At 26.6% G+C, this 23,783-nt stretch overlaps 2 long non-coding RNA genes across 3 annotated transcripts; both read left to right on the top strand.

The window, feature by feature from the left end:
- The first annotated feature begins 1,495 nt into the window (after positions 1 to 1,495).
- LOC18105652 (uncharacterized) lies at positions 1,496 to 23,439 on the top strand. 2 transcript variants are annotated; one of them, XR_008057390.1, is made up of 3 exons: positions 1,496 to 1,557; positions 1,824 to 1,911; positions 23,199 to 23,439. It is a non-coding gene; the product is annotated as an uncharacterized LOC18105652 (long non-coding RNA). The 2 variants fall into 2 exon arrangements; XR_002978066.2 differs by lacking the exons at positions 1,496 to 1,557; positions 1,824 to 1,911 and adding exons at positions 22,474 to 22,686; positions 22,972 to 23,047.
- LOC18105651 (uncharacterized) lies at positions 11,281 to 12,360 on the top strand. Its single transcript, XR_002978068.2, has 3 exons — positions 11,281 to 11,524; positions 11,937 to 12,024; positions 12,177 to 12,360. It is a non-coding gene; the product is annotated as an uncharacterized LOC18105651 (long non-coding RNA).
- Positions 23,440 to 23,783: the final 344 nt, after the last annotated feature.

Raw genomic sequence — 23,783 nt, 5'->3', positions numbered from 1 at the left:
AAACTCAAAGAGACATATGTTGCCCTATTCCAGCATATTCCCATAAGCCACAAGCGACAGCAACATATATAATTCTGGAATTTTAATGTGTTTGTTTGGTTATATTTATTGACACAGCCTTACAATTTTGTGTTTTTGCTGCCTCGTGCAAGAGTGTTGCTGCGATCCCTCCGGCATGTACTCCTTCTGATCTTTCTTTGAGTGGCAGTGCACACAACATTACAATGTTCGGTTCTCATTTATGCCCTGGTTAACTGACATGATTTTTTTTTTAAATTCAATTAAAATAAATTGTGAAATGATGAATAATAAGATTAAAAAAATTAATAGTACGGGAACAGTAATTTCCCTGAATTTGTTTTCTTTATTAATTAATAATATCCCCACCTCGATGTGACTTTCCAGGCTGTCCTATGGCCCATCAATCAAAGAATTGAAGTGCCTTTCTCGACTTTTTTGGGCAGCGAAACTTTCGGTCACGTCTGCAAACAATTGCCAACGTTATCCACACGTTCTAACACACGTCATTCCATTGAACAACCGCCCACTCTGAGAGAATGACGAGTTAGAACGCGTTTGGTATGGGCTAGGTAAAATTTGATTTTTTTAAAAATTTAATATGTTGATATTAAAAATAATTTTTTAAATAAATAATAAAAATATTATTTTGATAAATTTTTTATTAAAAATATTTTATAAAACAACTACTATCATAATTTTAAATAAACTCTAAAATAAAGGTGTTTAGTTATTTTTTTTTAATATAAAGGTTAGAGTAAACACAAAATGTGTTTAAATAAAAAAAAATAAAAATAAATTTATTTGAAATAATTTTAAAACAAATTTTTATACTTCAAGTTATGTGTTGAAAGGATCAGTTTAATTGCCCAAAATTTTTAATTTTTTTTAAAAAATCAATAAGACTTTTACCTGTATTTTATTTTGAGTTGATCTAAGTTTTTAACCAGGTTAGATCGAGTTAATTTTTATTCTATTTTTTTTAAAATTCAGGTTAGTTTAGCCCATCAAATCAATATTAATTTTATAACTAGAGTTATTATAATATTATAAATTTTAACGTTGATATATATTAATTTTTTTAAATGATAACAATATATGTTAAAGAAAAAAAAGAAATTTTTTATATTTTATTATATTTTATCCACCATAACTAAATAAATATAAAATAATTATTTTATTTTACATATCATTATCAAATACAATTTTATTTCAATAATGTTATTTTCTATCCTATTTTCTTTATTTTTACTGTCTATGTATCTTTTATTTCAGTAAAATAACCAAAAAGCCACCTTAATAGCTTTAGAAAACGAGAAAAAGATGCAAAAAAGAAAAAGGGAGGAAAGGTTTACATGATAGAGAGTGACAAAGTCATCACTCTGAGATTATCACAAGTTCACACACAACATCTTCTTCTACCTTAGTTCACTCCTAAAATACAGTACTGGTTTCTTCAATCTTAACATCTAAAATCCTGAAGAATCTTTGGTAGAGAGATGAGTGACCCCAAGTATGGTTATCCTTACCCTGCTCAAGGTATTTACTTATCTTAATCATCTTCAAAGATCTTCAAAATACCTTTTCTTTTTTGCTTTTTCTCTCCCCCTTCCTTTCATTTTCCTTTCAAAGATGCAAGTTTGAGACTCATATATACAGGTTTTGCTTCAGTTTTCTAATTAATTATGATATTTTTTTTCTTTTTGTTTAAACTGTTAATTTTCAGTCTATGCACAAGGGAATATTATCTTGAAATCATTTTATGGTTTAATTTAATTTCTTACTTTTTTTTGCCCCTTTGGCAGGTTATTATCAAGGACCTCCAGTGATGGCACCTCCACAATATTACGCCGCTCCACCGCCTCGGAGAGAGCCTGGTTTCCTTGAGGGATGGTAATTTCTTTGAAAATCTTAATATACTGCCTGGTTTATATGAATTACAAAAAAATAAATGAAATTATCTTCGTTTTATTTGTCTTGCTCTTGGTTCTTGCTCTGTATATATTTTTCTTGGATTTTTGAAGCGTTTACATTTATTGTCACAGCCTTGCAGCTTTGTGCAGTTGCTTCCTTGTTGACGAGTGTTGCTGCGACCCCTCCTTCTTCTGTTTCTGACAGAGCGAGCTGCCATGCTTCTTCTAAGAATAGTTATAGCTATGTGATAAATGTTGAGTATAGTGTTGTTTATTGCCTTGGAACATTTTACTCAAATGTAGTGCTACATCCATGTTTAGTACATGTGGACATCAAGAATTTTAATTTTAATTCCCTTAATTTGATCGATTTAAATTGGTCCCAAAAAAACAACATTTTCTTAACTCGTAAATACTTAAAAGTGTTTTCACTCAAAAATAGCAATTGTGAAACACATTATTGTTTAATGAGTGTTTTTTTAACTGTTAGATAATAAAATATTTTGTGTTTTAGCATTTTATTTTATTAAATTCAAGACTAGAAAAAGTTAATAAGCTCAATATATCCCAATAAAAAACCTATATAATTTTATAAATAATCATCAATTTTGTATTTGATTAATTTTTTTGTGGCCAGTTTTATGGATTCCATTTTTTAAATAACATGATTTGTTTTTTAAAGATTTAACGGGTTAACATAGAATTAATCGGGTTAACCTGTCAAATCCAGGATCAGTGTCATAACTAAAGACATCAGTTGATAACAAAAAAAAAATCCATTTAGGCATAAAAACAACAAAAAAGCAAAAAAAAAAAAAACTAAAGGCATCAGTCGATAAATAAAGAGAAAAAAAAATTAATATTGATGAACTAAATTAAATAAAAAGAAAAAATAAAAGAAAAAAAACTTATAAGAAGAAAAAAATTAATGAAGAAAAAGAAAAAAAATCTAAATTAACTGAGTTAACCTGTCAAACCTGAGATCCGTGTCATAAAAGTCTGATAACTAAATAGAAAAAAATTAATATCAAACGAACTAAATAAATAAAATTAATTAAAAAAATAGAATGCATCAGCCTTTTTACTGTAGAATGTATTGTGCAGTCCACAGTGAAAAACATAAAAAAATAAAAGCAAAAAACAAAAGTAAAGGCATCAGCTTTTTACTGTGGACTACATACAATATTAAAAGATGAAATCGGAATAACAAAACTAATGAGGAAAAAGAAAAAAATCTGAATCAACTAAGTTAACCCGTCAAATCAGGTTAACCTGTCAAACCTGGGATTTGTGTCATGAAAGCGTGGTAACTAAATAGTAAAAAGATTTAATATTAATGAAATAAATTAAAAAAAAGATTAATTAAAAAGGAAAAAGCAAAGAGAAAAAAAACCTACAGGAAGAAAAAAACTAATGAAGAAAAAAAAAATCTGAATCAACTGGGTTAACCTGTCAAACCTGGGATCCGTGTCATGAAAGTCTGATAATTAAACAGAAAAAATTTAATATTAAGAAACTAAATTAAAAAAAATAATTAAAAAACAAAAAAAAAGACAAAAAAGAAACTAAAGGCATCAGCTTTTTCACCATGGACTGCACCGTGCAGTCCATAGTAAAAGGCTTAAAAAGGAAAAGAGAAAAAAAAAAGGCACACGTCACGGTTTAATTTTTTTTTTTTGCATAAAAAATATATAAAAAAGCTAAGATCTAAGAGTGTGAGGTCTTTCTGCAAAGATATGCTCAAAAGCCTTTGCTCTAGTTTCAACGCTTAACCCAAGACTAATATTTATAATATTAATAATAATATTAAACTTACATGACTCAAGTTTAAGTGAGTCTGGCTGCAACCCCAAACCCAAGAGCCTTGGATGTGGGTTTGGCTCCAAGGTCGTGTCATAAAAGTGTGATAATTAAATAGATTAATTAAAAAGAAAAAAAACCAACAGGAAAAAAAAACTAATGAAGAAAAAGAAAAAAATATGAATTAACGGGGTTAACCCTTCAAACCAGGTTAACCCGTCAAACCTGGAATTCGCGTCATAAAATTTTGATAACAAAATAGAAAAAATTTTGATGGGTCAACCCAAAATTAACTGGGTTAACCCATCAAGCCCCGGATACGTGTCATGAAAGTCTGATAATTAAATAGAAAAAAATTTGACATTAACAAACTAAACTAAACGAAAAAAATTAATTAAAAATAAAAAAGCAAAAACAAATTCTGGGTTAACTTGTCAAACCAGGTTAACCCGTCAAACTCGGAATCGGTGTCATAAAAGCCTCATAACTAAATAAAAAAAATTAACATTAACAAACTAAATTAAACAAAAAAAAATTCATTAAAAAAAAAAAACACAAAGAAAAAAAACAAAAAAAAATAAAAACAAAAAAAAAAGACAGCTCAGCGTTTCACTATGGACTGCACAGTGAAACACTGAGCAGTTTTAGTATATGTTATAATAAATAAAAAGAAATTTAACATTAACAAACTAAACTAAACGAAAAAAAATAATTAAAAAGAAAAAAAGCAAAAAAAAAATTCTGGGTTAACCCGTCAAACTCGGAATCGGTGTCATAAAAGCCTGATAACTAAATTAAAAAAATTAACATTAACAAACTAAATTAAACAAAAAAAATTCATTAAAAGAAAAAAACGCAAAAAAAAAAGCAAAAAAAAACCCATAAAGGCATAAAAACAAATTTGTTGTTTTAAAACAAAGACAGCTCAGCGTTTCACTGTGGACTGCACATTGAAACACTGAGCAGTTTTAGTATATGCTAGTTACATGACTCGTGTGATGCTGCTGGTCAATGTTTTTTGCATAAAAAATATCAAAAAAATTAAAATCTAAAAGTTTTAGGTTTTTCTGCAAAGTTATACCCAAGAGTTTTGGGTTTGGCTGCAAAGCCTAACCCAAGAGTAATATTTATAATATTAATAATAACATTAAACTTGGATGACCCAAGTTTAAGTGGGTCTGTCTACAATACCAGACCCAATAGCCTTGGATGTGAGTTTGGTTGCAAGTTCGTATCATAAAAGTGTGATAATTAAATAGATTAATTAAAAAAACATAGAAAAAAAAACCAACATGAAGAAAAAAACTAATGAAGAAAAAAAATCTGAATTAACTTGGTTAACCCTTCAAACCAGGTTAACCCGTCAAACCTAAGCTTCATGTCGTGAAAGTTTGATAAATAAATAGAAAAAAAAAATTGACGGGTTACCCAGAATTAACTGGGCTAACCCGTCAAACCCGGGATCCGTATCATGAAAGTTTGATAACTAAATACAAAAAAATTTAACATTAACAAACTAAATTAAACGAAAAAAATTAATTAAAAAGGAAAAAAAACAAAAACAAACAAAAGACATCAGCCTTTTCACTGTGCAGTCCACAGTCAAAGGCATAAAAACATTAAAAAAGCAAAAAGAAAAAAAAAACCTATAAAAATAAAAAAACTAATGAAGAAAAAGAAAAAAAAACCTAAATTAACTGGGTTAACCTGTCAAACCTGAGATCCGTGTCATGAAAGTCTTATAACTAAATAGAAAAAAATTTAATATCAACAAACTAAATTAAAAAAAAAAAAACTAATTAGAAAGGGAAAAACAAAGAAGAAAAAACCTATATGAAGAAAAAAACTAATGACGAAAAAGAAAAAAAAATCTGAATTAACTAAGCTAATCCGTCAAACCTGAGATCCGTGTCATGAAAGTCTTATAACTAAATAAAAAAAATTTAACATAAACAAATCAAATTAAAAGAAAAAAAAATTAATTAAAAAGAAAAAAAATAAAAACAATCAAAAGGCATCAACCTTTTCACTGTGGACTGCACTGTGCAATCCACAGTCAAAGGCATAAAAAGGGCAAAAAAAAAATAAAAATAAAGGCATCAGTCGATAACTAAATAGAAAAAAATTTAATATTAATGAACTAAATTAAACAAAAAAAATATTAATTAAAAACAAAAAATAAAAGAAAAAAAAACCTATAAGAAGAAAAAAACTAATGAAGAAAAAAGAAAAAATCTAAATTAACTGGGTCAACCCGTCAAACCTGAGATCCGTGTCATAAAAGTGTGATAATTAAATAGAAAAAGATTAATATCATCAAACTAAATTAAAAAAAATAATAACAAAAAAAGAAGTCATCAGCCTTTTCACCGTGGACTGCACTGTGCAGTCCATAGTGAAAGGCATAAAATGAAAAAAAAAAAACTAAAGGCATCAACCTTTTCACTGTTGACTGCACACAAAATTAAAATATGAAATTGAAAGAAAAAAACTAATGAAAAAAAAGAAAAAAAATCTAAATCAACTGGGTTAACCCGCCAAATCAGGTTAACCTGTCAAATCTGGGATTCATGTCATGAAAGTATGATAACTAAATAGAAAAAAGATTTAATATTAATGAACTAAATTAAAAAAGATTAATTAAAAAAGAAAAGGCAAAGAGAAAAAAATTCACATAATGAAAAAAACTAATGAAGAAAAAACAAATCTGAATCAACTAGGTTAACCCGTCAAATCTTGGATCCGTGTCATAAAAGTCTGATAATTAAATAGAAAAAATTTAATAGTAAGAAAGTAAATTAAAAAAATTAATTAAAGAACAAAAAAAAAGAAAAAAGAAAACTAAAAGCATCAACTTTTTTACTATGGACTGCACCGTGCAGTCCACAGTAAAAGACTTAAAAAGGAAAAGAAAAGGAAAAAAAACAAAGGCATACACCACGGGTTAATTTTGTTTTCTTGCATAAAAATATATAAAAAGCTAAGATTTAAGAGTATTAGGTCTTTCTGTAAAGAGATACCCAAAAACCTTGGCTCTAGCTACAACGCTTGACCCAAGAGTAATATTTATAATATTAATAATAATATTAAACTTACATGACTCAAGTTTAAGTGAGTCTGGCTGCAACCCTAGACCGAAAAGCCTTGGATGTGGGTCTAGCTGCAAGGTCGTGTCATAAAAGTGTGATAATTAAATATATTAATTAAAAAGAAAAAAACTAATGAAGAAAAACCAACATGAAGAAAAAAACTAATGAAGAAAAAGAAAAAAATCTGCATTAACTGGGTTAACCCTTCAAATCAGGTTAACCCGTCACACCTGGGATTCACATCATGAAAGTTTGATAACTAAATACAAAAAAAATAATTTGACGGGGTAACCCGGAATTAACTGGGTTAATTCGTGAAATCAGGTTAACTCGTAAAACCCGGTATATGTGTCATAAAAGTCTGATAACGAAATAGAAAGAAATTTAACATTAACAAACTAAACTAAACGAAAAAAATTAATTAAAAAGAAAAAAAGCAAAAAAAAAAAAACTCTGGGTTAACTCGTCCAACTAGGTTAACCTGTTAAACCCGGGATCCGTGTCATGAAAGTCTGATAACTAAGTAAAAAATTAACATTAACAAACTAAATTAAATAAAAAAAATTATTAAAAGAAAAAAAACAAAAAAATAGACGGGTTAACCCAAAATTAACTGGGTTAACCCGTGAAACCTGGAATATGTGTCATGAAAGTCTGATAACTAATAGAAATAAATTTAACATTAACAAACTAAAGTAAACGAAAAAATTTAATTAAAAAGAAAAAAAATCCGAGTTAACTTGTCAAACCAAGTTAACCTGTTAAAACTGGGATCCATGTTATGATAATCTAATAACTAAATAAAAATAATTTAACATTAACAAACTAAATTAAACAAAAAAAATTTATTAAAAGAAAAAACAAAGAAAGAAGTAAAAAAAAAAACCTGAAAGGCATAAAAAAACAAAACAAAAACAGCTCATAAAACCAAAAAAAATTAAAAAAAAAAAGAGAAAAACAACTCAATATTTTACTGTGAATTTTCAAAGTAAAACACTGAGCAGTTTGAATATATATTATAGTTATAATAATAATAATAATTATTATTATTATTATTAGTGCTTCCCGTTTCTTTTTTCTGGAGCGGAGGGGCGAGGGGAGACTTCTTGTTTTTTTAGTTCTTTTTTAATTTATTCGATGGAAGTCTTGTTAGTGGTAGATTTTGAAATCATACTTGTGTCTCCGTTTGGAGTCTAACCAGATTTAAAATTTAGGTTATGGATTTATTAGATAAATTTTAAAATGATATCATTTTGTGTTTTTATATAATAAAATGATATAATATTAAATAAGTATTTTTTTGAAAAAAAATTAAAATTGATTTAACTAGTTTTCAATCGAGTTTAATCAAATCAATTAAACCAGTTTAAAATTAATTTAAAATGAACTTTGGCTCGAATTAGGCTTCATATCAGCTATATGACTAAATTTAAAAAAACTTTAATTTTGTAATAAGATTGTATTTTTTAATGGTTAAGATATTTTTTATTGGCTTTTACAATCCATACTAATCCATGTTTAGTACATGTGGACATCAAGAATCTTAGTTTTAATTCCCTTAATTTGATCGATTTAAATTGGCTTGAAATTAAATAGTCTAATAAATGGACTCGCAATGGAAATGATGCAGCTATTGGGAGTTTGTGGGAGAGGGCCATTAAAAAACTGAAAAATATTCTCAATTCAATCTGGTTAAAATTAAAATAATTCGAAATTAAGTTTGACAAAGAGCTAGGAATAAAGTGAATTTATTATGATAAATCGATAGATTATATATTCAGAAAATAATAACATTTAGAGGTTATTTATTTATTTATTTAATTCGTTGCGTTTATTTTGATAGTTGAGCAAAAAAAAAAAAAAACATTTTCTTAACTCGTAAATGCTCAAGTTTTTTCACTCAAAAATAGCAATTGTAAAACACTTTATTATTTAATGAGTGTTTTTTTAACTGGTAGATAATAAAATATTTTGTGTTTTAGCATTTTATTTTATTAAATTCAAGACTAGAAAAAGTTAATAAGCTCAATATATCCCAATAAAAATCCTATATAATTTTATAAATAATCATCAATTTTGTATTTGATTAATTTTTTTTTGTGGCCAGTTTTATGGAATTCATTTTTTAAATAGCATGATTTGTTTTTTATTTATACTTTTATTTTTGAAAACTTAAGCGTGAGTTTCAATCAAGAAGAAAAATATATGATTTAATCAGTTTTTTATAAGATTATATGAGAAATTGTATTAAAAAATATCTCTTTCTATTTGCATTCAGTGGACAAATTAATTTCCAGAAATTGTATAAAATATTTTAAAAATAAGATATTGTCTTTGAATACTCATGAGAAATTAATTTCTCTTTGAATGACTTTTTTATAATTATGCACATTAGTTTAATTTATTATTATTCTTAAGATAGTTAATAATTAAAAGAACTCTAAAACACGCGGGGAAAGCACTGTGCTTTCCCCACCAAACAATTTTCTTTGTTAGTTATTATTATATTATTAAAAGAACTTTAACTAGATATAGTTTGGAAAATATTTGACTTACAAAAGCGATATCATCATATTTGTGCATTAAATGCTTTGAAATTTTACACTGTTTTTTCTTTGTCATTTGCAATTGAGTCTTTTTTTCTTATCTGCAGTAGGAAAGAATTTTATTTGCACAAGCGAAATTATGATGGTGCATTAAATGCTTTGACAACTTACCACTGTCTTTTCTTTTTCTTGCACTCTTCGTTGCCTTTAGCTCTGGTTTTGTTTTTTCAGCAACTTCTTCAAATTAGTGTGTGTTCGTTCTTTCTCTTTTAATTATTATGGTTTTGTGGCTTCTTAATTTTATTTTACTTTAACTCACGGGATGTTTGGCCTCTTTCCAATTGCTTTGAAGGGTTTGCTTCTTCCATTGCACTCAAGAGAACACTCGGTTCCCAGCAGCTTTTTGTTTGACTCCTGGTGATCAGAATTCCCAGGTTATTTCATTGCTTTTTGTCTTTCTTTTCAGCTGCTCTTTTTAATGTTGTTTTTTTCGGTGCGCATGGGTTGTTCATTTAGTTACCGGTGATCGAAATTGCCTGCTTATTTCATTGCTCTTTGGTTTTCTTTTCATCTGGTGTTTTTAAAGTTAGTTTTTTTCTTCTTCCTGGTTTTAATGGGTTCTTCATATGTTTTGCAAGACTGTCTCTTTTTTTCATTGCACCTTAGACAACATTGGATTTTGCTCGAGCCATTTTGGTTTAGTCTGCAAATAATCTACACTGTCAGGTTTGTTTTTCACTTCTGTCGAGTTCTTTTACTTTACAGACAAAATAAAATGCAAAGTTTCAGGAATCAGTATGTAAGCATCCAGCTACGCCTATATGCTGCTGGATTTTGCAGAATTGACCCGTGAACTTAAAGTCTCAGGAATCATAGAAAATATGTAGACAATTAACCATGGTTACGAAACTCAATCTGGCCTGGCCCTGTATGTTAACATGGTGACTATTGACTCATGACCACGTTCGGCAGATGAAAAACCCTTTTTTTACCAAAACGAAGCTGTTTTAAGGTTTTTCCAGGGAAAAAAAAGAGACAAAGGTTAGGTTAATCCGAAGTGTTTTTTATATATATCGCGCGGACATGCCGCAAGATATTTTTGTTTTGTTCCTATTTCATGCCTCTCCATGTAAACTTATTTTTCAATGCTATATTTTACAAGTTTTAATCCATCATTCCTGCACTTTTCCTTATAAACTCTTAACATTTCTTATAAAATCTTAACATGCCAGCTCTTTTGTTTATATTTGAAGTGAGATGATATCGGTTCTACACCAGCACTTCCAAAGAAGCAATGCCTCTCCATTTCATCACCTGAAAAGGTTTGCATCTACAATATCATTTAGTTCTCTGAATTGCTCCACCATCTCTTTATTTAACAAAAATTAATTCAATCGCAATCAGCTATATCATTCTCACTTTATAATTACCTTTTTTTTTTTATTAACTCATATACTCAGTGCAACAATTACATCTTTATTTCTCATTTCTTATTTATCTTCAAAAATATTTGATGTTTATTGCATTAGGAAATATTTATAGCTTACAGTTACACTTATCTTTTGCTATAGGAAAAAACTAGCATTCAGTTAATCAATGCTTTCTTATCCAGCATCGCAAGCTGATTGGACGTTAAAAAACATAAAATATTTAGCTGTAAATACTTTTGTTTTACTTGGATTTAACTCTCTTTACTTAACTTTTATAGCAACTTTTATAATTTACCAATAACTTTATGAATATCAAGTTTTTCTTGTATAATATTTCTGATTAAGTGTTTATTATAATAATTAAAACCACAATTTACTTAAAACTCCTGCACCATCGCGCAGGTATTAAAGTTAGTAGTAGTATGAAGTATTATAATTTCATTATTTTAATTATTAGGTTCCAAGAGAAATTGATTTTAGAAAGCCCAAGCCTAGGCAAGATTGGGCGCTTTGCCTTGAAAGAGAATACAATTTAAAGCCGACTGCTAGCCGTCCCTCAAACATAATAAATGTTGTTTTGTTTTTAAGGTTTTCATTATAAAAATAAGAGTTTAATTCGGTTTATAAAATACAGTACTGGTTTCTCCAATCTTAACATCTAAAATCCTGAAGAATCTTTGGTAGAGAGATGAGAGACCCCAATTATGGTTATCCTTACCCTGCTCAAGGTATTTATTTATCTTAATCATCTTCAAACATCTTCAAAATCCTTCTTCTTTTTTTCCTTTTCTCTTCCCCTTCCTTTCATTTTCCTTTCAAAGATGCAAGTTTGAGGAGCATATATATAGGTTTTGTTTCAGTTTCTAATTAATTATGATATTTTTTTATCTTCTTGTTTAAACTGTTAATTTTCAGTCTATGCACAAGAGATTCTCTTTAGAGGATCATTCGAGAGTTCATTTATGCCACGAAGAGTTTTTTTATTACTATTCTTTTCTGATTATCTGTTGTCATAAGTACCCTGAGTTATATGATTCCTTTTCTTATCCTTATGCTATTTTGGTTTCTTTGATTTTGAAGATTATCTTGATATCATTTTATGGTTTAATTTAATTTCTTTTTTTTTTGCCCCTTTGGCAGGTTATTATCAAGGACCTCCAGTGATGGCACCTCCACAATATTATGCCGCTCCACCACCTCCGAGAGAGCCTGGTTTCCTTGAGGGATGGTAATTTCTTTGAAAATGTTAATATACTGCCTGGTTTACATGAATTACAAAAAAAATAAAAAAAATTATCTTCGTTTTATTTGTCTTGCTCTTGGTTCTTGCTCTGTATATATTTTCTTGGATTTTTGAAGCGTTTACATTTGTTGTCACAGCCTTGCAGCTTTGCGCTGTTGCTCCCTTATTGAGTGTTGCTGCGACCCCTCCTTCATTTTTTGTTGACAGAGGTAGCTATCATGCTTCTTCTAAGAATAGTTACAGCTATGTGATAAATGTTGAGTTATACTGCATGGTTTATATGAATTACAAAAAAATAAATAAAAACATCTTCTTTTTATTTGTCTTGCTCTTGGTTCTTGATCTGTATATATTTTCTTGGATTTTTGAAGTGTTTGTATTTATTGTCACAGCCTTGCAGCTTTGTGCTGTTGCTTCCTTATTGACGAGTGTTGCTGCGACCCCTCCTCCTTCCTTTTGTGACAGAGCTAGCTATCATGCTGCTTGGAGTGTTTGATAGTGTGTTTTAAAAATATTTTTGAAAAAAATTGAATTTTTTTAAATTAATATGTTTTTTATTTTTAAAAAATAAAAAATATTATTGATATAATTTTCTGAGTGAAAAACATTTTGAAAAGTAACCTCAATCACACTCTCAAACACACACTATAATTACAGCTAAGTGATAAATGTTGAGTATAGTGTATCGATGAGTGCTGTTGTTTATTGCATTGGAACATTTTACTCTGATGTAGTTCTACATCCATGTTTAGTACATGTGGACATCAAGAATTTTAGTTTTAATTCCCTTAATTTGATCGATTTAAATTGGTCTGAAATTAATTAGTCTAATAAATAAATGTACTCATAATGGAAATGATACAGCTATAGGGATTTTGTTGGAGAGGGCCATTAAAAAACTGTAAAATATTTTCAATTCAATCTGGTTAAAATTAAAATAATTCGAAATTAAGTTTGACAAAGAGCTAGGAATAATAGCATTTAGAAATTAACAATTTTTTTTATAATGTATGATTTTCTTTTTACTAATTTATCGGGATTATGAATTAGATGGGTTTTAAGTTTTGACCAAGCAATAGTTCCAACAAGTTGGTTTGTCGTGATTGGCAATTTCCCCGTGTTTTCTAAGTATTTCCTTTGTTTTTATTAGTTGACTTTATAGACAGACATTTTCTTCTGATTGTTTTCCCATTATCTTCGGTCACTTGATGGGTTATCATTATATACAATATTCCTTTACTCCAATTAACAAGAAATGATGCTGTAATTAAGTTATGAATTAGGTCTTATTTGTCACTACCGTATATCCATGCTTTTTAATTAGTAAACATATATATATATATATATATATATATATATATATATATATATATATATATATATTCTAGGTCGCTATATAGGTCATGTATATATATGACCTATATACCGACCTAGTACGACCTAGTAAACTAGAATATTATATATAGGTCATGTATATAGATGACCTATATAACTACCTAGTAAATTTGAATATTATATATACCACATGCTTTTGAATCAGTATATATATATATATATATATATATATATAATATTCTAGTTTACTAGGTCGATATATGTATATAATTAATAAGAGATGATTGCTATAATTAAGTTATAATTTAGGTCTTCTTTGTTATTCATTATGGTTTATTCGTGTGTTTTTCTAAAAAAAAATTAGCTTTGAATTAATTACCTTTTGTGTTTATAAATCATATTAAAAATAAAAAAAATATTACTTTAATATATTTTTAAACAAAAAATATTTTACTAAACAAAAATTAAAAAACATGAAAAGCATCACGTTATGGAAAGTAGAAATTAAAATAATTCGAAATTTATTATGTTAAATCGATAGATTTTATATTCTGGAAATAATAGCATTTAGAGATTTTTTTTTTCATTTAATTCGTTACATGTGTTTTCATAGTTGAGAAAAAAACATCATTTTCTTAACTCGTAAATACTAAAGTTTTTTCACTCAAGAATAGCAATTGTGAAACACATTATTGTTTAATGTGTTTTTTTACTGGTAGATAATAAAATATTTTGTGTTTTAGAATTTTATTTTATTAAATTCAAGACTAGAAAAAGTTAATAAGGTCAATATATCCCAATAAAAATCCTATATAATTTTATAAATAATCATCAATTTTGTATTTGATTAATTTTTTTTTGTGGCCAGTTTTATGGAATCCATTTTTTAAATAACATGATTTGTTTTTTTATTTATACTTTTGTTTTTGAAAACTTAAGCGTGAGTTTGAATCAAGAAGAGAGGTATATGATTTAATCAGTTTTTTATAAGATTATATGAGAAATTGTATTAAAAAATATCTCTTTCTATTTGCATTCATTGGACGAATTAATTTCCAGAAATTGTATAAAATATTTTAAAAATAAGATATTGTCTTTGAATACTCATGAGAAATGCTATTGGCTTTTCAATGATTATTTTACACTTTGAATAAACAAAATGTTATTTTATTATTTAAAAAAAATATTATTTCTACATATCTTGTTTAAAAACATTTACTATACATTACAATAATATTTTTTTATTAGTTTTTTTATTTTTTTAAATTTATATTTTGTTTCTGCTTTTTATGATATTATCTTGGTCATATGACTTGTGTCATGGGTTTTACGAGTTTACCTGAGTAAACTCAAGTTTTTTTTATTATTTTTTAATTGGATTTTTTTAATTTTATTATTCAATATTGAGTTGATTAAAAATTATTCGGGTTATTTTTAAATTTATCAAATCAATTAAATTTTATTGGGTTAAAGCTTTTTATTATTAGAGTGCATAAAAAAACTATATTTATATTATTAAAAAAAAACATATTACCAATTTGCTTGTCTAACAATCTCCATTTACCCATTACACGATAACTGGAATGTCCTATATTTATTTTGCTTTGTATTGTAGCAAATGGATTTATTAGAGAATAATATAAATTATATTTTTAAATTTTATTTAATAATTTAAATTTTTTAGTTGAGATAATTCTTAATATAATATCAAAATTTAATAACCAAGCGATCATGAGTTTAAATTTTATATTTTTTATTTATTTAATAAAAATTTAAACATAAAATAATATAAATCGATACAAGTTTTAAACCAAAAATTTTTTATTTAAAAATATATATTAAAAAAATAATATAAATTATATTTTATTATAACTATTTAAATTTTTAAGTTGAGATGAATTTTTTTTATGGTATTATGTTAAAAATCTATATGTAATGCTGCAGCTCTGTGCACCATAGGTTGTCTTTTATCTTGGAAATTCGTAGAGGAGGCGTGTTTACTATATCATCTTTTACTTTGCTTGACTATTTTTGTGTGCAAGTATGAGAATGACTTTGTAATATCTTTATTCTTGTTATTTTTATTATTTTACTTTCGGTTTATTATTTTATTATTTTTATGTTTTTTAGTTTTTTTTCTTTATATTTTTTTGGGGGAAAAATTATTTTTTATTTTTTAAATATTTATCACTCTATATATATTTATATTTTTTTTTTGTTCTTATCTTTATTTTTTTGTAATTTATTTTTATATATATTTTTAAATATTATACAAACACTAATGAAATAATGTTTCACTATACCAATTGCAACATTATTTTATTATTCTACTATATTAAAAATTAACTTAAAATCTTACATATTTTTATTAAAACATATGATTTTTATTATATTTTATTATATGTAAGCATCGATTTTTTTATTTACAGTTATATTTGTTACTCGATGTTAAAAAACATGTTAATAATACCTATAATTTAATTTTTTTATATTATGAGAAAAATTGTCCGGCATGCAGCAAGACGAGTTGAATAAATACGTTAATACTTTGTTTATTTTTTTGTATTTATTGGCATATTTTTTTTATACATTTAATTAAATATATGTATAAACCTTTTAATTTATAATTAAAAAAACACAATTAAAAACCTTACATATTATTTATTTTTTCCAAAAAAATTATTCAATTCGTGGAGAATCATGAGTAAAATAACTAGAACTAATCTAATCATTCATTTAATTGTAATGCATGTGTTGGATATGAGCCAATGAAGAATATGGCACCGTTCCCGCAGTTCTTCGTGGTCGGGCCACAATTCCTTTATTTGTAATTAATTTATATTATTTAATGGAAAAAAACTAATTTAATTTAAAAATTTTAATTGTTAACTAAGATCATATCGGCCAAATACAATATAGAACTGGCACCTGCACTTTAAGCAAGCTGTGAGAGAAAAAAAAACGTTTTTTTTCCATAAAATATTATTTATTTATTTAATTTTTCTTAAACAATATTTTAAAAAAAATTAATTACATCCTTCATTTATTAAAACTTGGATTTTATAATTTTATAATTTTTTTTTGAAAAAATTATTTTATTCTCATGACTCAAATAGTAAATTTAACATATTAATTTAATAGATTTTAGGTTTTTTTTTTCTAATTGAATTTTTGTTTCTCAATTTTATTAACAAGAAACTAAAAGAGGAGGGGCTTTACGATGCCTCTCCTCGCAAAATATTATTCATTATAATATTATTTTTATTTTTAAAAAAAATTCAATATTATCATTTAACATTAGATTTATTCAGAATTATATTTTATATATTTTTTAAATTTTCTTTTCATGAAGTTACCGTAATCTCATTACTCAAATCACAAGTTTGATGGGTTGACTCAATTGGCTCAAGTTTTTTTCCTTTTTCTAATTGATTTTTTTAAAAAATTTCATCATTTTACAATGGGTTGGTTGAGAATTAGGCTTCGTGATTTATTTTAATTTGTTTTCTATTAGATTATCCCAGTTCCAGGACTCGGGTCACAAGTTTGGCGGGTTAATTTAGGTTAACTCGAGTTGTTTTTTGTGTTATTTTTTTAATTTCAATTACATTCTTTAATATTAGGTTTATTGGGGATTAAATTTCATAATTTGTTTTCAATTTACTATTTACGAGGTCATCTTGGTCTCATAACTTAAACCACAAGTTTTACGAGTTAACTCGGTTGACATGAGTTTTTTCTTCCTTTTCTTAATTGATTTTTTTTTAATTTCATCATTGAACGTTGAGTTGATTGGTAATTAGGCTTCATGCTTGGTTTAAGTTTGCTTTATATGAGGTTATTCTCATCTCATAACTCGGGTTACGCATTTGGCAGATTAATCAAATTAACACGAGTTGTTTTTTGTCCTTCTGGTAATTGTTTTTTTTTTAATTTTATCTTTCAAGACTTGGTTGATTGAGAATTGATATTCATAATTTATTTTAATTTGATTTTTTATGGGTTATCCTGGTCTCATGACCCGGGCCATGGGTTTGTTAGGTTAACCCGGGTTGACTCACATTGTTTTTTTTTCAATTTCATCCTTCAACATAAAGTTTTTTTTAAAAAAATTAAGCTTCATAATTTATTTTGATTTTATTTTTATGGGATTATCATAGTCTCACGATTAGGTGTGTGGATTTGCAAATTAATATAGATTGATCCAAATCGATTCAATATGTTTTCATCTTAATATTTATAAAGAATTATCATCTTGTATATTTATTTTGAGTCAAATTATTTTTTTACTAGACACCTGAGTTTTCTCTAAACCTATCAAGTCACATCAAGATAATCCCAATATGATTTTAAAAAATTTTGAACTAAAAAAATATTAGCAATGTATAAATTTTTTTATATTATTTTTTAAAACTCGACATAGCATGTATACGATGTAGTATAGGAATAAACTTCTTGATAGGTGAACAAATTGTGGCATGAGGACACATATTATTCATTTCATGGATGTAAAAGCAAGTTATATTGTAATGATCACAACAGCCTTACGAATTGCATACGTCTTTCACAGCAAAATCATTCTTATTTACTTAGGCTCCGTATGTTTAAGCGGTAGAGATAGCGTTTCAATCAAAATATAGGAGCCAAACGTTTGGTAATATCAAAAATGCTAAAAATAACTAGTGAGACCCATGCCAATTCACGTTTTGAACGCGATATTGACGAAGCAGCTCCAGGCTGCTTTTTTAAATTTTGTATTCGCGTGCACAGTGCAATTCACTTGCAATGTGCACGCAAACAGTGCAAATTCACTTGCACTGTCGCGAACAGTGCAAGTGAATTGCACTGTTCACACGAACAGTGCAAGTAAATTGCACTGTTCCCGTGAACAGTGCAATTCACTTGCACTGTTCGGGTGATTTTTGTTTTTTAGTGTGTATAGTTTTTGTATTTTTTTTTTAAATAGTTTTACATTGTCATGTAAACAATATTTTTTTCCTGAAAAACTAGTACAGAGCGAATTAAATTCACTTGCACTGTAATATCAAATTAATTTTATTCATGATAATATTTTATCTAATTTTATTGCACGCTCAAAAAATTATAGAAACTGTAGTTCTTGTCGAATGAATTTTGTACGTAATGGAATTGTAGATGGTTTAATGGCATAATAAAAAATATTTTATATAAAGTATTATTTATTTCATGAAGTAATAGTAATAGTTAAATCTACAATATTTAAATTAAAAATCATCAATTTTAATATATATATTTTAATTATTTTATAACCTCAATTTAAAAAGCATTTTTTTAACCAAACACATTAACTACTTTTTCTTCAACCTCAATTTCAATCACAGTTTTAATCAAACACCTATTTTTTCAAACCAACCTCAACTAAAAATACTTTTTATAAAACAATTTTTTTCAAACCATAACCACAAAAGTACCAAACGCACATTTACTGGTTGAATGAATGATGGCTCAATTATTTTACAGAAAGATCTAGTTATTGAAATTGCTAATTGAACGGGATAATAAAATTTTTTAACAAATCACTGGAAAAGAGCTTCCTTTTTTCAGTTCTCAATTTTGTTTTCCTCCATTGCACTATTTTAAACCCAAATTAATACCAAATAGCTTTTTTTCCCTCTTAAAAAATATGATAAAATTAAAAGATAGAGGAACGTCGTGAAAAAAACAGAAAAAATAGATAGTGATGTTGAATATCATATGAATAAAAAATATTATTTATCCATTCAAGAATAAAAAAAATATAAAATCAAATTCGGGGCATGCAGCCTCTTCTTTTTAGTAGGTCCATGTAATTGGTTATTTTTTATTTATTTTTTGTTATTTTATATTTAAATAAAAAATAAATATAATAAAAACATTATTAAACTCAGTTGAGTTTATGACTAGAAGTCATAAGTTTAACAAGTTAATTAGTAAAATTCGAGTCAATTTAATATTTTATTATTTAAATATTATTTTTAAGAAAAATATGCTAGATTGAGATTTTTTTAATATTTAGTTTATTTTAAATTTATCCTCATGATATATTTCTTTTTTTTTTTCATTGGACTAATTTGTTCAATGTCAGTTTATTTTGAATTTTTCCTCGATTGCACTGTTTTAAGCCCAAATTAATACCATATTGCTTCTTTTTTTCTTAAGAAATGATGAAGTTAAAAAATAGAGAATTAAGTGAAAAAAAATAAAGAAAATAGATGGTAATTTTGAATTTTATACGAATAGAAAATATCATTTGTTCCTTCAAGAAAAAAAATATAAAATCAAGCCCGAGTGTGCAAACTCTTCTTTTTAAAAAGCCCACGTGCTTGATCTCTTTTTTGCTTTTTTTTTTTTGTATTTTGTTATTTTATAATTAGGTAAAAAATAAATATAATAAAATAATTATTAAACTCAGTTGAGTTCATAACTCGGGTTGCAAGTTTGATGAGTTAATCCATAAAATTTGTATTGATTCAATATTTTATCATTTAAATATATTTTTAAGAAAAATATGTCAACTTGAGATTTAAAAAAAACACTTGGTTTATTTTAAATTTGTCTTCATGTTGTATTTTTTTTATGGAACTAATTTGTTCGAAGTCGGTTTATTTTGAATTTTCCCTCAATTGTACAATTTGAAGCCCAAATTAATATTAAATTGCTTCTTTTTTTCTTGAGAAATGCTACAATTAAAAGATAGATGACGGGAAAGAAAAAACAGAGAAAATAAATGATGAATTTGAATTTCATAAGAATAAAAAATATCATTTGTCCCTTTAAGAAATAAAAAAAATATAAAATTAGACCCAAGCGTGCGGACTCTTCTTTTTAGAAGCCCACATGCATGATCTCTTTTTTGGTTTTTTTTTTATTTTGTTATTTTATATTTAAGTAAAAAATAAATGTAATAAAAGAATTATTAAACTCAGTTGAGTTTATGATTTGAACTGCAAGTTTAGTGAATTAACTCAAAATCCATACTGATCTAATATTTTATCATTTGAATATTTTTTTAAGAAAAAAAATGCAAAATTGAGATTTTTTAAAAACATTTGGTTTATTTTAAATTTATTTTTGTGATGTATTTCTTTTTTAGCGGGACTAATTTGTTTAAATTTGATTATTACATGATTGTCATGGTCTTATAATTTGATTTGTAAGTGTAACAGGGTAATCCATGTCGTTTTAGTATATCATTGTATTAAGATTTGTTTTTTAAAAAAGTCATTTGTAGATTTTTTATTCCTTTAATTTGTTATCTTCCGGTTTCATTCTTTAGTTAATTTTTTTTAAAAATAGTTTTCCTAATTTTTATTCTATAATTAGATAAAATAAATAAAAAAAATTATTAAACTCATTGAATTCATTAATCCGAATCACGAACTTAAAAAGTTAGGATGTGAAGCCCCTGCCAAGCTCGAGTCGATTAAATATACTATCATTTCATATTTTGTTAAGAAAAAAGATGTGATACTAGAAACTTTTATCATTTAGTTTGTTTTAAATTGATTTTCATGATATATTTATTTTTTGTTTTTTTTTATAGAATTAATTTGTTTTAATTTATTTTTTATATATTTTTTTATTATCTTGATTTCTATTATATCACCAACTCCATGCAGTCTCATGGCCCATCAATTAAGGAATTGAAAGTAACTTCTTTACTTTGTGCTTGAGCACCCAAATGTGCCTACTTCTAGCTCAGTTCACTCCCAAAACAGTGTTTCCTTCAATCTCAACATCTACAATTCTGGAGAGTCTCGGTAGAGATGAGTGACCCCAAGCATGCTTCTCCTTACCCTGCTCAAGGTAATCATTTATCCTTGTCATCTTTACAATCTCATACGCATCTTCTTCTTCTTCTTTTTCTTTCCTTTTCCCTTTCAAATAAATGAGTTTGAGCATGTGCAAGAGTGTTGCTGCGATCCCTCCGGCATGTGCTAGTTTGCTGTGTATTTATTACCCTGCAACATTCCTACAATGTTCAGTATGGATCTCCTCCTGATCTTTCTTTGAGTGGCAGTGCACTCAAGATTGAAAAAACTTATTTCTAATTATCTGTTGATTGATTCAGATTATTTGAGTCCTTGGTACTGCATTATATTCCTGTCTCGGTTCACATTTATGCCCTAGTTAACTGACATGATTTTTTTTTAAAATTCAATTAAAATAAATTGTGAAATGATAATAATAAGATTAAAAAAATTAATAGTACGGGAACAGTAATTTCCCTGAATTTGTTTTTCTTTATTAATTAATAATATCCCCACCTCGATGTGACTTTCCAGGCTGTCCTATGGCCCATCAATCAAAGAATTGAAGGGCCTTTCTCGACTTTTTTGGGCAGCGAAACTTTCGGTCACGTCTGCAAACAATTGCCACTATTATTTTGATAAATTTTTTATTAAAAAATATTTTAAAAAACAACTCTATTATAATTTTAAATAAACTTTAAAATAACCATGTTTAGTTATTTTTTTAATATAAAGGTCAGAGTAAACACAAAATGTATTCAAATAAAAAAAATATAAAAATAAATCTATTTAAAATAATTTTGAAATAAATTTTTATACTTCAAGTTATGAGTTAAAAATATCAACTTAATTATCTAAAATTTTTAATTTGTTTTGAAAAAAAATCAACAAAATTTTTATTTATATTTTATTTTGAGTTAATCTGAGTTGTTTTTAACTCGGCTAAATCAAGTCAATTTTTATTCTATTTTTTTTAAATTCAATATATTTTAAGCCCTTTATCAACCCATCAAATCAATATTAATTTTATAACTAGAATTATTATAATATTATAATTTTTAACGTTTAATATATATTAATTTTTTTAAAATATATAAGTTTGATAATAATATATATTAAAAAAAATTATATTTTATTATATTTTATCTACCATAACTAAACAGAATATAAAATAATTATTTTATCTTATATATTATTATCAAATGTAATTTCATTTTAATAATGTTATTTTCTATCCTATTTTCTTTATTTTTACTGTCTATGTATCTTTTATTTCAGTAAAATAACCAAAAAGCTACATTAATAGCTTTAGAAAACGAGAAAAAGATGAAAAAAGAAAAAGGGGGGAAAGGTTTACATGATAGAGAGTGACAAAGTCATCACTCTGAGCTTATCACAAGTTCACACACAACATCTTCTTCTAGCTCCGCTCCGCTCCCTAAAATACAGTACTGGTATCTTCAATCTTAACCTCTAAAATTCTGAAGAATCTTTGGTAGAGAGATGAGTGACCCCAAGTATGGTTATCCTTACCCTGCCCAAGGTATTTACTTATCTTAATCATCTTCAAAAATCTTCAAAATACTTCTTCTTTTTATCTTTTTTTCCTTTTCTCTTCCCCTTCCTTTCATTTTCCTTTCAAAGATGCAAGTTTGAGACTCATATATACAGGTTTTGCTTCAGTTTTCTAATTAATTATGATATTTTTTTTTCTTTTTGTTTAAACTGTTAATTTTCAGTCTGTGCACAAGGGATTATCTTGAAATCATTTTACGGTTTAATTTAATTTCTTACTTTTTTTTTGCCCCTTTGGCCGGTTATTATCAAGGACCTCCAGTGATGGCACCTCCACAATATTACGCTGCTCCACCACCTCGGAGAGAGCCTGGTTTCCTCGAGGGATGGTAATTTCTTTGAAAATCTTAATATACTGCGTGGTTTATATGAATTACAAATAAATAAATAAAATTATCTTCGTTTTATTTGTCTTGCTCTTGGTTCTTGCTCTGTATATATTTTCTTGGATTTTTGAAGCGTTTACATTTATTTTCACAGCCTTGCAGCTTTGTGCTGTTGCTGCCTTATTGACGAGTGTTGCTGCGACCCCTCCTTCTTTTTCTGACAGAGCTAGCTGCCATGCTTCTTCTAAGAATAGTTATAGCTATGTGATAAATGTTGAGTATAGTGTATTGATGAGTGCTGTTGTTTATTGCCTTGAAGCATTTTACTCTAATGTATTTCTACATCCATGTTTGGTACATGTGGACATCAAGAATTTTAGTTTTAATTCCCTTAATTTGATCGATTTAAATTGGTCTGAAATTAATTAGTCTATTGGGAGTTTCTTGGAGAGGGCCATTAAAAAAATGTAAAATATTTTCAATTCAATCTGGTTAAAATTAAAATAATTCGAAATTAAGTTTGACAAAGAGCTAGGAATAAAGTCAATTTATTAATTTAAATCGATGGATTATATATTAAAAAAATAGTAGCATTTAGAGATTTTTATTTATTTAATTCGTTACATGTATTTTTATAGTTGAGCATAAAAACAACATTTTCTGTAATTATTTCTTCTGGAATCTCCCCTGTTAATTTGTTTCCTGCAAAGTTAATGATCCTCAAAAGTCCAAGAGTACT

The sequence above is a fragment of the Populus trichocarpa genome, chromosome 15 (assembly GCF_000002775.5).
Source record: "Populus trichocarpa isolate Nisqually-1 chromosome 15, P.trichocarpa_v4.1, whole genome shotgun sequence".
Taxonomy (NCBI): domain Eukaryota; kingdom Viridiplantae; phylum Streptophyta; class Magnoliopsida; order Malpighiales; family Salicaceae; genus Populus; species Populus trichocarpa.
Note: the sequence above shows the minus strand (reverse complement) of the source record. Positions and strands in the feature narration are given on the sequence as shown.